This window comes from Macaca mulatta, chromosome X (genome assembly GCF_049350105.2).
Source record: "Macaca mulatta isolate MMU2019108-1 chromosome X, T2T-MMU8v2.0, whole genome shotgun sequence".
NCBI classification, from domain to species: Eukaryota; Metazoa; Chordata; class Mammalia; order Primates; family Cercopithecidae; genus Macaca; species Macaca mulatta.
In genome coordinates, this window is record NC_133426.1 from 126,511,268 (window position 1) to 126,527,396 (window position 16,129).

At 42.7% G+C, this 16,129-nt stretch overlaps 1 protein-coding gene across 3 annotated transcripts in view; it reads left to right on the forward strand.

The window, feature by feature from the left end:
* RHOXF2 (Rhox homeobox family member 2) overlaps positions 1-16,129 on the forward strand; it is a 159,291-nt gene that overhangs the window by 80,719 nt on the left and 62,443 nt on the right. For all 3 annotated transcript variants that reach the window (XR_013413193.1, XM_077989523.1, XM_077989525.1), the window contains 2 exons: positions 12,063-12,195; positions 13,159-13,232. The gene's annotated coding sequence lies outside the window, so the exon portion shown is untranslated. The remainder of the gene's footprint in view (positions 1-12,062; positions 12,196-13,158; positions 13,233-16,129) is intronic.

Here is a 16,129-nt window from a genome sequence, read left to right on the forward strand (position 1 = left end):
CCCTTACCCAGCCTTGCACCTTCTGCATTGCCCCTCCTAAAGCCTGCATCTGTCTTATATGGGTTAGCTCTCCTAACTCCTTTAAATCCCCTCTAATTTGATTAATGATTGGGGTTGGCCTTCTGAACAATATTTTATTGCACGAATACCCAGTTTGTTTTGTAGGTGTACACCTGACTTGGAGTAGGACCATGGGCAAGATCTGATTGTAAGTGAGTTTCCTGGCAAAACTTTTTTATTAGCTCTTTAAGTGTCTGGTTCATCCGTTCCACCTTCCCTGAACTCTCTGGTTGGTAGGCTGTGTGCAGTTTCCATTTGATCTTTAAAAACTGAGTCAGCTGTTGTACTACTTCTGCCACCAATGCAGGACCATTGTCTGATCCTAGGGTTAAAGGCAATTCAAACCTTGGTATGATGCCTTTTAGTAGCATCTTTGTCGCCTCTCGTGCCTTTTCAGTCCTGGTGGGCAAGGCCTCAACCCACCCCGAGAAGGTGCAAAGAAACACTAGCATATACCAGTAACCTCCTGCTCAAGGCAACTCGGTAAAGTCTAGAAGCAGGTTCTCACAAGGCACAGCTCTCATTTCCTGAACTCCTGGGGATCGAGTAGGTCCTTGTTTTGGCTTATTCCGGGCACAGGATAGACATTGTTCACAAACAGCATGGGTGATGGCAGAGAGCCGTGGCACACAGAAGTGTCGACCTATCAAATTCTCCAGGGCAGTCCTTCCAATGTGTGTTCCTTGATGAATCTGCTTCACAAACTTTGGGGCTATTGTCCTGGGACAGCTAGCCTCCTGTCAGAGAACAGTCACCATGCACCTTTAGTATATTTCCTTGTTTCCTGACCAAACCAAGCCTTTTCACTTGAAGAGTAATTGGGTACCTCTAGCAAAGGGGGCTCTATAAGGAGAGGCATTGCTAGAGTTCTTTCTTCAGGTAAAGCCTTGTTCATTGCTGCCCGCCTAGCCTCTTGGTCTGCTTTCTGTTGCCCTGCACCTCATAGCCTTTCCTGATTTGGTGTCCCTTGGAATGAATGACAGCCACCTTCTCTGGAGCCCATATGGCTTCTAATAATTGCAAAATTTCCTCTTTATTTTTTATTTCTTTTCCTTCGGTAGTCAAAATTCTCTCTCTTTGTATATTGCCCCATGGGCGTGCAGAGTTGCAAAAGCATATTCAGAGTCAGTACCTTTGTTTACTTTCTTCCCCTTGACCAATAACAGTGCTCTGGTTAATGCTATTAATTCAGCCTTCTGAGCGGAAGTCTCAGAAGGTAAGGCTTGAGCCTTGACCTGTTCCTTTTCTCATAGGAGGAGCTCTCTTTCCTTTCCTTTGGCAGCCTCATATAAGGTCCTTGCTATAAGGGAGAAGTTTGGAATCCAGATTTGGCAGAATCCCGCCACGCCTAGAAATTCCCTGACCTGCTGCCTTGTAACTGGGGTGGGCAATGCACATACAGCCTCCTTGCTTGCACTTCCAAGCCTGCACTGGCCTTGGTATACCATGAATCCTAGATATCCAACCTCCTGAAAACAGCTTTTTGCCTTGTCCTTGGACACTTTGTAACCAGCTTCACACAGCAGGTGAAGAAGCCTCTCTGTTCCTCAGAGTCATTCCTCCCTCCTGGGGGCAGCAAATAGCAAATCATCAACGTGTTGCAATAGCCACAATTGTCACTAGGTGGCACCAAAGCCTCAAGATCTGCAGCCAAGGCCTCCTCAAAAATGGTGGGAGAATTCTTACACCCTTATGGCAGCCTTGTCCAGGTATATTGCGATTGCCCCCACTGGAAGGCAAATATAGGCTGACTTTGGGGAGCAAGCCTCAAACAAAAGAAGACATCCTTTAAGTCCAGACACGTGAACCAAGCAGCATCAGCAGGAATCTCTCCCAGCATTGTGTATGGGTTGGATACTATGGCATGGATAGTGACAGTGGCTTTGTTTACTGCCCGGAGATCCTGCACTGTCCTGTATTTCCCATTGGGTTTGTGAATGGGTAGCAGAGGAGTATTCCATGAGGAGTTGCATTTTACTATAATCCCATGCATATAAAGCCGATTTAGATGCTTTTGTTATTCTATCAATTTCCTCCCTGGGTAGCGGGTACTGATGGACTTGTACCGGGGCAGCATGAGGGTTAACCTCTACCACCACTGGCTGTCTGTTTGCAGCAAGTCCATGGGGGTTATCCTCGGGCCATACACCTGGTACCTTGAAAAGCATCCCCCACATATTCTGTAGGTCTGGCTCTGTTGGCTTTATGGCACACAGTTCATAGAGCTGCCATTCCTCAGCCCTTGGGACAGTTTGGGTCCATACCATTGCCTTGGACTTTCCAAACTCCAGTGTCATCTTCCCTTTAGGTGTAAAGGAAATTTGTGCCTGCAGTTTCTGGAGTAACTCTGTCCTGAATAAGGGCACTGGATAATTTGGCATATATAGAAACTCATGCTGCACTTCTTGTCCCCCAGTAATACATCTCCTGGATTTGGAAAAGGTCTCTTTTCTTTGGCCCCAGCAACCCCTACAATAGTAGCACAGTTCTTTGTTGGGGGGCTAATTGGGTGAGTTACCACAGAGAAATCAGCACCAGTATCGACCAAAAAAATCAATTAACTGGCCCCCTACTTTCATAGAGATCATAGGCTACCCGGGGCCTAAAAAGATGGAGCCTGCTCTGTCTCAGTCCTCAAAATTCTCGGCCCCTGCTAAGCCGATCACATCAGGATCTGCCCTTGAGGCGCCATGACTAGCATCCGAATACTGCACTTGGGTGTTAGACCATTGACCATCATTTCCATCCTTTTCCTTTTCGGGTCACTCATCTTTCCAGTGGCCCATTTGCCTGTAAGTTGCACATTGGTTCCTGTCCAACTGGGACTGGCTTTCCTCTCCTGGTCTTGTTTGCCCCCTTCCTCAGCCTCTGCCTCAGCCACACCCTCTAGCAAATTCAGGGTTACTTTCTGCTAGTGCAGCAGCTATACATTGAGCTCTCTTTGTTCCTATATCTGGTTTTTCTTTCTTCCTTTGGTTGGACTGCCTGAGCCACTAATGCCTTGATAAGGCTCACTAGCCACAGAAAAATAGGCAGTTAATTTTTTTTTTTTTTTTTTGAGACGGAGTCTCGCTCTGTCGCCCAGGCTGGAGTGCAGTGGCCGGATCTCAGCTCACTGCAAGCTCCGCCTCCCGGGTTCACGCCATTCTCCTGCCTCAGCCTCCCGAGTAGCTGGGACTATAGGCGCCTGCCACCTCGCCCGGCTAGTTTTTTTTTTTTTATATATATTTTTTTAGTAAAGACAGGGTTTCACCGTGTTAGCCAGGATGGTCTCGATCTCCTGACCTCGTGATCCGCCCGTCTCGGCCTCCCAAAGTACTGGGATTACAGGCTTGAGCCACCGCGCCCGGCCACAGGCAGTTAATTTTTAAAGGACTCCAGCTCTTTCTCTTTCTCAGAGGGAATTGGGTTTTCTTACATACAACTGAGTTTCTGCTTACACACTCTTTAATTTCCTTTAATTCCTGTTCCATACATACACTGGAATATTCTTTTGGAACGTGTTCTTCCTTTTCTTTCTAAAGGATACAGGAATAGATATTTGTGGCCTATAGCCAGCTGTCCTGCTGAGAATTACTGAACTGAACTGAGCTGGTTGAGAACTTTGTTATTAGTTTCATATTTTAGTGCACTTTTGGCAAAGGGCAAAAGAAAAGTTCTGTGTAGAATAAACCCAAAGCTATGTTTTCATAACCTTTGATTGTTAAGGGTTGCTTTGGCATTCTTGTGTCTTATGTCATTGGCTATAATATAGTTTGCCTATCATCAAAGGCTCTTTTCCATGGAAAAGCCAAATGACTGCTATTGGGACGTCTACAAATCTTGAATCAAGGTTAAACGCCAAATTATTTTTAGGGAAATACTGAGAAAATGGCCAGGCAATATTACTTGTATATTCAGCTGTGGAAACCCATGTACCTGTTGCTTTTCTAGTTTGAAGACATTTTATCAGTTGTTTTGTATGTTGGCAGATACTATCTTTACTTTGAGAAAACACAGAGAGATCAGTTATTAAACTTGATCTACAGAGTGCTCAGATAATATGATAAAGTAAGTGTGTGATTTCTACCATGACCCCAAAGAATTACATTCCCAAAGGCAGTCGATAAAAGGTAGGGAAAACAATAAGAATATCCAGTATTACTTATACAAGAAAACAATATGATTTCCCATGTATTTAAGTGTTTCATTGATACATTATGTGCATCTTCTTTTGTACCACTTACCACATGGTTACATGAAGGAGTATTTTGTTTAGCATATACATTTTCCTTCTAGTGCTAATATATTTTGTTTTTAGAGGCCAAAAAACAGTGCAGGTCCAGGAAGCCCACTCTTTTCTCTACCTTATAGACCTTGGTGTTTGGGGTGGGCTTAATCAGGTCTATAGGGTAATCATAGAGTTTTCAGGCTAAGCCTGTAAGAGTGGTTCACTGTAGATATGACCTTGGACCTGACTGGAAAAGAGAACACCACCAATATCACCATCAGATATTCAGCCATTAGAGGAACAGCTTTGCCACAGTATTTTAGTTCTGCACAAGGCACTATTCAATGAGGCAGTCCACTGTGTGGCAAACACACCTGTTCAAGTGAGGCTGGAATGTTCTGAGAGGTCTTAAGACATCATGACTCTCGGCCGGGCGCGGTGGCTCAAGCCTGTAATCCCAGCACTTTGGGAGGCCGAGACGGGCGGATCACGAGGTCAGGAGATCGAGACCATCCTGGCTAACACACTGAAACCCCGTCTCTACTAAAAAATACAAAAAACTAGCCGGGTGAGGTGGCGGGCGCCTGTAGTCCCAGCTACTCGGGAGGCTGAGGCAGGAGAATGGCGTAAACCCGGGAGGCGGAGCTTGCAGTGAGCCGAGATCACGCCACTGCACTCCAGCCTGGGCGACAGAGCGAGACTCCGTCTCAAAAAAAAAAAAAAAAAAGACATCATGACTCTCAAGGATCTGCCCACATGGGACTGGCCAGCACAGTACTCAGGGTCCATGGACTTCAGTGTTGGAGGATGGACCTCAGCTTGGTAACATCCTGGGTTATAACCACCTCCTCTTGTAACCAAAAAGCAGGTTAACTGGACTTAGAATCCAATTAACAAGAGCAAGGCCTTGTACAAGAAAAGTGAGTTTATTTCTGAAGCTAGATAGGGCAAAGGGCATAAAGTGTCTTGTTTTAAATGTGATGCTTCACTTTTGTAGCAAAAAGTGAACATAAGAATGATACAATGGACTCTGGGGATTCGGAGGAAAGGGTGGGAGCTGGGTGGGGGACAAAAGACTACAAACAGAGTTCAGTGTATACTGCTTGGGTGATGGGTGCCCTAAAGTCCCACAAATCACCACTAAACAACTTACTCATGTAACCAAATACCACCTTGTAACCAAATGCCACCAACTACTTGTTATTCGTAACTTCAACTCTAATTTTATTCACTTGAATTTTCAAAGTGTGCAGCTGTAAGGGGCCACAAAAGGTTCCCTAGCTTAGTTGCTATTCTGTAATTATATGTAAAGCCCTGATCAATTTCCCTAAAGCCTATGCAAGGCTTTTCTTGAGAGCGTGTGCTGAGACAATTTTTTATTTCAAATCACAGAATTAAGAATTATGTCATTGGTTAGAAGGGGAGAGCATAACTTACATTAATATATTTGCAATGACATATTTGCTTTCCTGTGGTAGTGTGAGGAATAAGAAGGCAATAGACATTCATATTTATGAGTATATGTTTATAAAGTGAAACACTTTTGAAACTCACTGCTTAAACAAGAACAAAAAACCAACATTGTATGTTCTTACTCATAAGTGGGAGCTAAGCTATGAGGATGCAAAGGCATAAGAATGATACATTGGACTTTGGGGACTCGGAGGAAAGGGTGGGAGTGGGGTGGGGGAGAAAAGACTACAAACTGGGTTCAGCGTATACTGCTTGGGTGATGGGTCTCCTAAAATCCCACAGATCACCACTAAACAACTTACTCATGTAATCAAATACCACCTGTTCCCCAAATACCTATGGAAATAAAAAAATTAAACTTAATAAAATTTAAAAATAAGCAATAACAAAACTCACAAATCTAAAGAAACTTAAATGAAAACCTGGCCAAAGGTTTTACCCATTTTTAGCTTCTGAGTTATGCTTTTGTTTTTTTTTTAACTGATATTCTTGAAATATTTAATTTCATAAAACTAACCTTTGAAATATGAATGTCTGTTCCCTTGACATCACTCACAGTATCAAAAAGAAGTAAATGTATTACTGTGTATGTTTATGTCTATGATTGTATGTATTTCATGTGCAGTTGTACATATGAATTTAGAGTTGTCATTTTCAATTAATTTATAAAATTTTTACACTTCTATATTACTCCTAGAATTGGTATGTGACAAACCTCTCAGTGTTCCTTCTACGGATAGCCAACTTTAGATACTGATAATAAGAATTAAATTAACAGCTTTGGTCACTTACTTAGTCCCTGCTCTTTACCTGCCAGGCGCAGTGTTAGACATGCATGCATTGCATCTTTCACTTGTCTCAGCAATGGTGTAAGGTAGATGTTATTCCTGTTCTCACCTTTCTGCCTATCTCCTACTAAGGCAGCACAATATATCTCAGCTGATTTAAGGAGTTAAATTTAGGTAACATCAAATCAAGTAGAAGTATAGAATTTAAAAATCATCAGTGCAATTATTTGATAAAGCATAATGTCAACTTTGGAAGAAGGATAACGTTTAAAGTTACGAAGCAATACAAAAATCAGAAAGAAAAATATGCACCACAAAACTAAGAAGAAGAGGAAAACAACAGAATGGGGAAATGTTTGTCGTGAAAAACATAAGCATTAGTTATTTTAAATGTATTTTTAAAGTTATTAAACTTTGGAAGAATACCACCAAATGTCCAAACATTCAGTGAAGAGAAAACAAATCACAGAACGAAAAGCACATAGAAGAGCCTTTAAAGAGGTGTTAACTTCATTATGCAACAAGGAAGTAACTCACAAGTAACTCATAAGGAAATAAAAATATATTTTTAAATTAAATTAAATTTATATTTTATTATATTTTTGAGACAGAATCTCACTCTGTCACCCAGGCTGGAGTGCAGTGGTGCAATCTCAGCTTGCCGCAACCTCTGTCTCCTGGGTTCAATTCTTGTGCCTCGGCCTCCAGAGGAGCTGGGACTACAGGCACCTGTCACCACGCCCAGCTAATTTTTGTATTTTTAGTAGAGATGGGGTTTTACCATGTTGGCCAGGCTGGTCTCAAACCCCTGACCTCAGGTGATCTGCCCACCTCAGTGTCCTAAAGTGCTGGGATTACAGGCATGAGCCACCAAGCCTGGCCTAGTTAGTATAAATATAACAGTGTCATTTCATACCTAATTAATAAATAAAAACAAGCTGAAAATGATAAAATACAATGAAATTGTATTCGTGTGGCTGTGGGGAAATAAATGTATTGCAAATGGCAATGATAATAACAGTAACCAATATTGTGCCCACTTTCCTCTTCTGCCCACATTTCTGTGCAGAGGAACCACTGTTTACCCCATTTTGTAGATCAGATGACTGTGACTCAGAAGGGAGGGATAAGTAGTCCCCCATCACACAGTTAGTATGGTGTTTTAGTCCATTTTTGTGTTGCTATAAAGGAACATCTGAGGCTGGGTAGTTTATAAAGAAAAGAGGTTTATTTGGCTCATGGTTCTGTAGGCTGTACAAGAAGCATGACACCGACATCTGCTTCTGGTGAGGGCTTCAGGAAGCTTCTACTCATGGTAGAAGGGGAGCAAGCGTATGTCAATCACATGGTGACAGGAAGGAAGGAAAGATAGGGGAGGAGGTTTCAGGCTTTTTAAACAAGCAGATCTCAGGAGAAATAATAGAGTGGGAACTCACTCATTATACCAGGTCAGCACCATGCCATTCATGAGGGACTCGACCCCATGATCTAAACATTTCCCACCAAGTCCCACCTCCAACACTGGGGATTAAATTTTGACATGAGATTTGCTGGGGACAAATATCCAAACTATAACATATGGGCAGAACCAGCCTAATAGAGCTTTGTTGAAGCTAAAAATGCTATGTTCCTTTTTTAAAATTTTACATAAAACCATTTGGAAGCATTTTTTTTTTTTTAAATAGAGATGATGTCTCACTATGTTGCCCAGGATGTTCTCAAATTCCTGGCCTGAAGTGATCCTCCTACCTCACCTCCCAAATCTCTGGGATTACAGGTGTAAGCCACTGTGCCTTGCTGATTATTTTTTAGAGGCAGGGTCTTGCTCTGTGGCCCAGGCTGGAGCACAGTGGCACAACTATAGCTTACTACAGCCTCAAACTCCTGGGCTCAAGGGATCCTCCTGCCTCAGCCTCCTGAGTAGCTAGGACTACAGGTGTGTGTCACCACACCTGGCCTAAAAACCATGTTTTAAACCAAAACTGGATACTGCTTCCCGTGGCAATATGCAAGAAAAAAAGAAAAGATTCAAACTCTTTTACTTAAGTATTTCAGTCCTGGCATGTTAGCCCAAAAGTACTAACTTAGGCTGAGTGTGGTAGCTCACGCCTGTAATCCAAACAATTTGGGAAGCTGAGGCAAGAGGACTGTTTGAGTCCAGGAGTTCAAGACCAGCCTGGGCAATATGGCAAAACCCTGGCTCTACAAAATATTTGAAAATTCGCTGGGCATGGTGATACATGCCTATAGCCCAAGTTATGCAGCAGGCTGAGGTGGGAGGATCACTTGAGCCCAGGAGGTCGAGGCTGCAGTGAGCCATGATTGAGCCACTGCACTTCAGACTGGGTGACAGAGTGAAACACTGCCTCAAAAACAAAACAAGGCCAGGCACGGTAGCTCACACTTGTAATCTCAGCATTTTGGGAGGCCGAGGTAGGCAGATCACTTGAGGTCAGAAGTTTGAGACCAGCCTGGCCAACATGGTGAAACCCCGTCTCTACTAAAAAATACAAAAAAATTAGCCAGGCATGGTGGCACACGTCTGTAATCCCAGCTACTTGGGAGGCTGAGACAGGAGAATTGCTTGAACCAGGGAGGCAGTGGGTGCAGTGAGCCTAGATTGCACTACTGCACTCCAGCCTGGGTGACAGAGTGACTCTGTCTCAAACAAACAAACAAAAAACAAAAAAGGAAGCAAAAGAAAGTTTAAAAGAAAAGTAGCCGTATGTACAAAGATGTGCATTCATTCAATTGATATCTGTTGATCACTCATTATGTGCCAGCAAACAACCTTAAGCAAATTACAAGATATGAATGCAGACATTAAAATGAAAACTACGAAGAAAATGATAAAATGTTGAAAAGCATTTCTGAAATAGTGTTAAATGGAAAAACTGGACCACACTATTGGATACTGAAAGTAATCATTCACTTGAGTTAGGTCCAAGAGCTGAACTGAGTCAGAGAAGTTACGTGATTTGGGGAAATTTCTAGTAAGAAACTTTTCAGTGGAAATCTTAATTGCCCTACTTTTGTGGCACCAGAATGTATACTTTCGCATAAAAGCCAATTTTGCAATTGTGGTTCTTTTGCCAGACTCCTGATTGGTGGGACTTTAGGTCCTGAGAGAACAGCCCCACCTCTCCTATTCCCAACTCTCCCACCTCCAGGTGGTGCATGATGTTCTTGCCATTTCCGGAGAGCAGCCTGTGTTTCTTGAATGGGAAGTGAGGGGAGGCCAGAGCACACCAGTGATAGGGGAGGGAGGCAGGGAAGTGCTGGGAGGAGAAGCGGAGTCCCTAGCAAGGGCTCCACCCCCGGTCCTGTGCCCGTGGACCGAAGTGAGGACAGGCATTTCTGTTTTCATGCCCAAATGTTGCATTTCCCAAGACCACCCTGGCCCGCCACGCCCCCATCCTGTGCCTATAAAAACCCCGAGACCATATCGGGCAGACACACAAATGGCCATGGGCAGACAGAAGTGGCTGGCCCTCCAGAGGAACACACTGGCGGAAGAGCACACTGGCAGACAGCAGCAGACGCCAGCAGGCCGACCAGCTGAACAACACTGAGTTTGGTTGTGGTGGTCAGAGGAGAGCCTGGCTGCTGGGCGACCTGACTCCAGGGGAAAACCACCTTCCCACTCCGTCCCCCTTCTGGCCTCTCCATCCACCTCACTGAGAGCTACCACAACTCAATAAAAAACCTTGCACCCATCCTCCAAGCCCACATGTGATGATTTTTCTGGTACATAAAGGCAAGAATCTGGGAAACAGAAAGCCCTCTGTCCTTGCGATAAGGCAGAGAGTCTAATTGAGTTGATAAACACAAGCTGCCTATGGATGGCTAAACTGAAAGAGCACAACCGTAACACATGCCCACCGTAGACACTGCAGTGGGATCGGAGTCACATGTCACTATACTGATCTCTTCTTTGCAATAATTAAGTTGTTTTTATGTTACAGCTTGTTTTTTGTTTTTGTTTTTGTTTTTTTTTTTTTTTTTTGAGATGGCGTCTCACTCTGTCACCCAGGCTGGAGTGTAGTGGTGTGATCTCGGCTCACTACAACCTCTGCCTCCCGGGTTCTAGTGATTCTCGTGCCTCAGACTTCCCAGTAGCTGGGATTACAGGCATATATTTAGTGGAGACAGGGTTTCACCATGTTGGCCAGGCTGGTCTCCAACTCCTGATCTCAGGTGATCTGCACACCTCGGCCTCCCAAAATGCTGGGATTACAGGTGTGAGCTACTGCACTTGGCCTATGTTATAGCTTCAGGGACATCCAGTTTCCATTCGTTACCCTTCTTCCCAATCTGTGACCCTGCAGTATGGACTGGCACATGACTGCCACTTACAGCACCCATGCAGGACTCCAGGCGGGGAGCCAACAGGGAGCAGGGGTTGTGTAGGAATGTATTATAGTCTGTGTTCATTCAATTCTGCATGAAGGCCCTTCCCAATTATATCAACAACTTTTTAAGAGATTTCGAGACTAAAAAAAGCTTTTAATCACTAATGTGTTTTTGAAAGAATCTGAATTAGGTACTTTTAAAATTAATTTTTCTCCTGAATAAACTATTTAGGTATTATTTTTAGTTAATACAGATTTGTACGAATTTGACACCCAACTGAGGAGTTGCTTTGTAGGTCCCACTAACAACTGGCTTGACAAGCTTTATTCTATGATGATGTATTGTTCCTGTTTTTATAGGAAGGAGTTTGATATTAGGCCACTGTATGTATGGAAAATTTCCCAAACTCCTGGATTAGTCAATTGGAATTTTAAATTGGAAAATCCTCTCATAAATAGACAATTGTTTCTTGTTTTATCTCACTGGGAGCAACTTGACAGTTGTGTCTTGTAACAGGTAGAAATGTGGTTGCAGCTTGTGGGGGTGGGGGGTATTCTGATGACCAAAAAACCACAGGGTGAAATGGAGTGATGTGACCATTGCAGGTGCTGCATTCCAGGCCTGGTAGTTAAAGGTGTTTTCTAGCTAAAGATCCTGTGTGTGTGCACGCATGCCTACATGCACGTGTGTCTGCAAAAGAGAGAAGGAACAGCCACAAATACAAGCTCATGGTTTGGAAGGAGAATTCGAATCCTCTGCTGACCACCAAGTTCCTAGGGAAACAGGATGTGACAGGGATTGTGAACCAGGAAGCCTCATAATTTGGTCAACAACCCAGATCTCTCAGCACAGCCAATGGCTCATTGTGCCAGATTTTAAATGCAATTGAACTGTCAATTCACATCCACGTATGAAAGGCAAGAAAAGGGAAGGAGCAGTGGATATAAAGATAAGTAAGACATAGTTCTCTGCCCTTCCATTATTTAGGTCCAATTTACTGATATTCTTTATATGGAGCATTTAGGGTGCAACAATGTTGTGCTGATATTAAAAGACAAATGGGCTACTCATTTGCTGTTTCTTTAAGGGCAAAGTGCACATTTTAAATATGGAACCTTCGCCTTTTGTTTTTTATTTTGCTTTACATATGAAATAAATGGACTTTCTTTCTCCTCCAGGTGTCCACAGCCTCCTTGTCCCCATAAATGAATTCTAAAGTAAAAGTGATGTCATGCAGCATTCTTAGGATGAGGGATATGTGATGAGCATTATATCATCATAGCAACCAACTCCACAGGGTGTCCACTTAAGGTATGAGAATCCCAGTCCATGCCCACATCAAATGAGACAAAATTGAACTTACTAATCAGGAAATCCAGTGAAGGGCTTGTGAAGGCAAAATAAATTGCACAACTACCAAAATCACTAAGCCAAAGGGAAGAGACAAGCTGGGAACTGCATCAGGCAAACCTGCCTCTCCTTTTATTCCTAAATAACATAGCTACAAAGATTTTAAAAAGGCTGCATGCCTCCCTCACAATTTGGGAAATTCCTTGTGGGCCTCACGATCTTTACCCTAAAACAATTCTGTTAAATTTCACCCTGGCAATGTAAATTGATAGCTTATATTCACAGGTGCTGGACAAAGGTCAGAAGTCAAAGTCATCCCTCTGCTCACCTTGTTACAGGTAGTTAGGCATGAGCAGGGCAGGAGAGGGCTTTCTCCCACCCACTAGAAATGTCAGGTGATGGTTTAGCAATTACCTCATTGCCTCTCTAAAAATGAAAATTCAGCAGCACCAGGGAGAGGTTTCCTGATGGTCCACACCTGTTAACATCAAATTGTTAATTGAATGCAGGCCCCAGGGAGAAGCAACTTCCTGGGCATGCATGTTAAGAGACAAAAATGGTGAAGTATGATCTTCCACTGGCATACTCCACTGGGAAAGAAAGCCTCAGAGGAGCATGTGTAACTCCCTAAACACACTGAGCATGCTCAATTCCAAAGGGTAAGGAAAGCACTGGGCATGCGGAAAGCCCACCCTAAGGGAAGAATCATGGGAAAAAGGCAAGCCTATAAAGTCCGAGGATCAAGATTAAAGGGCCTTTCTGCTGTCTTCTTTTGCTCTCTTTTCTCTCTTGTACCTTCAGGTGCCTGCTTGGGTCTCTTTCAAGCAAATTTTCCTTTCCTTTCTGTTCTAAAGCGTTTTAAATAAACTTCCACTTCTGTTCTGAAACTTACCTGGGTCTCTTTTTTTGCTTTATGCCCCTCAGTCGAATTCTTTTTTCTGAAAAGGCAAGGACTGAAGTTGCTGTGGACTGGTACAGATTCACCACCGTTAACACAGGTAACTGGGATGTCTTCCACTGCTAACAACGTGAGACAAATGTGTGCCTGATTGCTTCTTCTGCCCTATTGTTTATGTAAAAATGCAGATTCACTGAGCCAGATTAAGGCATAAGAGACTGTTCCTCTACCCCCCTCTCACATATAATTTGTGTATTGAGTGGAAGGTCAAAGACTCAAAAGAATCGAACCATTTGTCTCTTGTCTACCTATGACCTGGAGGCCCCCTCCCCATTTTGAGTTGTCCCTGCCTTTCCGCACAAAACCAATGTACATCTTACATATATTGATTAATGTCTCATGTCTCCCTAAAATGTATAAAACTAAGCTGCATCCAACCACCTTGAGCACATGTCATTAGGACCTCCTGAGACTGTGTCATGGGTGTATCCTTAACCTTGGTAAAATAAACTTTCTAAATTGATTGGAACCTGTCTCAGATACTTTTGGTTCACAAGTTGGTAACCAGGAATGGCTTCTGAGCGTAGGTTCCCCTAACCCTTGACAAATCTCCTGTTGGTGCTTGATACCAGTTTGAGCTATCTTTACTGTTCAAACCAATAGGACAAGTTGTGAAGGCCTGGGAACTCCCCCTTCAGAGAATCCATGATCTCCTCAAATTTGGCTGAGATCTGAGGTTTATTTTGTTGTACAACTCCTTTTCTGGAGTTTTACACACTTCCAACAAGGAAGGTGAATTGTCCTGCTTCATGACGATGGAAAGCAGGCAACTCCTTTCTGGAGTGTGAGCTCACTTCCAACAGGGAAGGTGAGTTGAAGTTGTTTCCTGCTTCTAGGATGGTAGAGAGCCATCTTCAGACTGGGCTTCATTCCTAGGTAAGTAACTGAATTGGGATTTTATCTTGGAAATTCTCCTTAATGACTGAAGTTCAAATTAACAACCAGCTGCTCTTAATTTCTCCTTACCTTTAGAGTGCTCAGTAATTGTATAAATTGTGCAATTTTTTTTGTTTGTTTTGCTTAACTATTTTTGTATGTTTCTATTTTTGTTCTTCTTTTGGTCTTTTTTCCATTGGATTTGATAAACTCTATCAGACTTGATCAAATTTGAAGGAAATTTCCAAATTATGGGGAACAACGCCTCTGAATTGGCTAAATTCCCACAGCTGGGGGAGGGGGGAAGGAAAAAGAAAAAATGACCAGCAAAGGGGAAAAAAAGGAAAGATTTTAACTACCTGAGGGATTTTATTTACATAACGAGGCCACTTTTGGCTAGCCAAGCCAAACTGAAAGAGCAACAGCTGTTGTCCCATGGTGCAGTTCGGTAGCTAAGGTTCTGCCCTTTTTTTCCCACCAAAACACCCTGGGTTTGGTTCCTAAATCAAATCCTTTCAGGGTTCATATTTATGTTACTGTTGAAGTATGAGCAATTTGTCTCAGCTAAAATATGGCAATGAGATTTAAAAGGATTTTTTTTTTTTTGAGACGGAGTCTTGCTCTGTTGCCCAGGCTGGAGTAGTGGCACATTCTCAGCTCACTGCAATCTGCCTGCTGGGTTCATGCAATTCTCCTGCCTTAGCCTCCCGAATAGCTGGGATTACAGGCATATGCCACCACACCAGGCTAATTTTTGTATTTTTAGTAGAGACAGGGTTTCACTATGTTGGCCAGGCTGTTCTCAAACTCCTGACCTCAAGTGACCCACCCACCTCGGCTTCCCAGAGTGCTGGGATTACAGGTGTAAGGGACCACACCCGGCCTAAAAGGATTTTTTTTAAAGAGCTCAATGGCTATAAATCTGCTTAATTAAAAAGCTAATATTGAAGATTTTGGGGGTGTGTGTATGTGTGTGTATGTGTGTGTGTGTGTGTCCACTTAAAAGGCCTTTATGCTTTTTTCTTTCCTAGAACTTCGTTTGATTTTTGGAGAAAAAGTTTTGTTTTTCTCAGTTGACTGAATTCTGTTTTCTCCATTTTTCTTCCTGTCTCTCCTTCCTTTTGGCCCCCTCTGCTGCATGAGGGACCTAAAATGATTTTTAACAGCCTGAGATTTCTTAAAGAAAACAGACAAGGTATCAGACTCCATTTTGGGGAGAAACCTCTGTTTTTCCTTATGGAACCTTAAGAGTATAAATAGACAAGTTCCTCTCAGATCTTAAATAGCTTGCTTTCGTATTGTTACCTGCTTTTGTTTTGACTAAAGTAGTTATTACAACAGTGGCTATTCTTGGGTGTTTAAAATAAGAAAGAGTATAGTTTAGACACTTAGAGAAATGTCTTCATTAAAAAAGTGCATTGTCAAAGCATCACATGTTCTAGGCTCAAGAAAATTCTCTTTTGGAGATTCAGAATTCAGTGTGGGCTCTGCCTAGACCTCAGAGATCCAGTTAAATAGTAAGAGACTAAATTTAAGACTACCTATATCAGTAAAATTGGTCCCCTTATACAATCCTATGATAGATTTTTATAATTTTATGTTTGATTTGGCATCTGTTTTTAATCTCCCTCTAGAACACTACACTCTTTTTCTCTTTACTTTGGGCAGTATGGCCATTTTCACAATATTGATTCTTCCTATCCATGAGCATGGAATGTTTTTTCCATTTGTTTGTGTCTTCTCCCCTTATTTCCTTGAGCAGTGGTTTGTGGTTCTCCTTGAAGAGGTCCTTCACATCCCTTGTTAGTTGTATTCCTAGGTATTTTGTTGGGAAAACTGGCTAGCCATATGCAAAAAACTGAAACCGCTTCCTTACACTTTATACAAAAATTAACTCAAGATAGATTAAAGACTTAAATGTAAGACCTAAAACCATAAAAACCCTAGAAGAAAACCTAGGAAATACCATTCAAGACATAGGCATGGGCAAAGACTTCATGTCTAAAACACCAAAAGCAATGGCAACGAAAGCCACAATTGACAAATGGGATCTAATTAAAC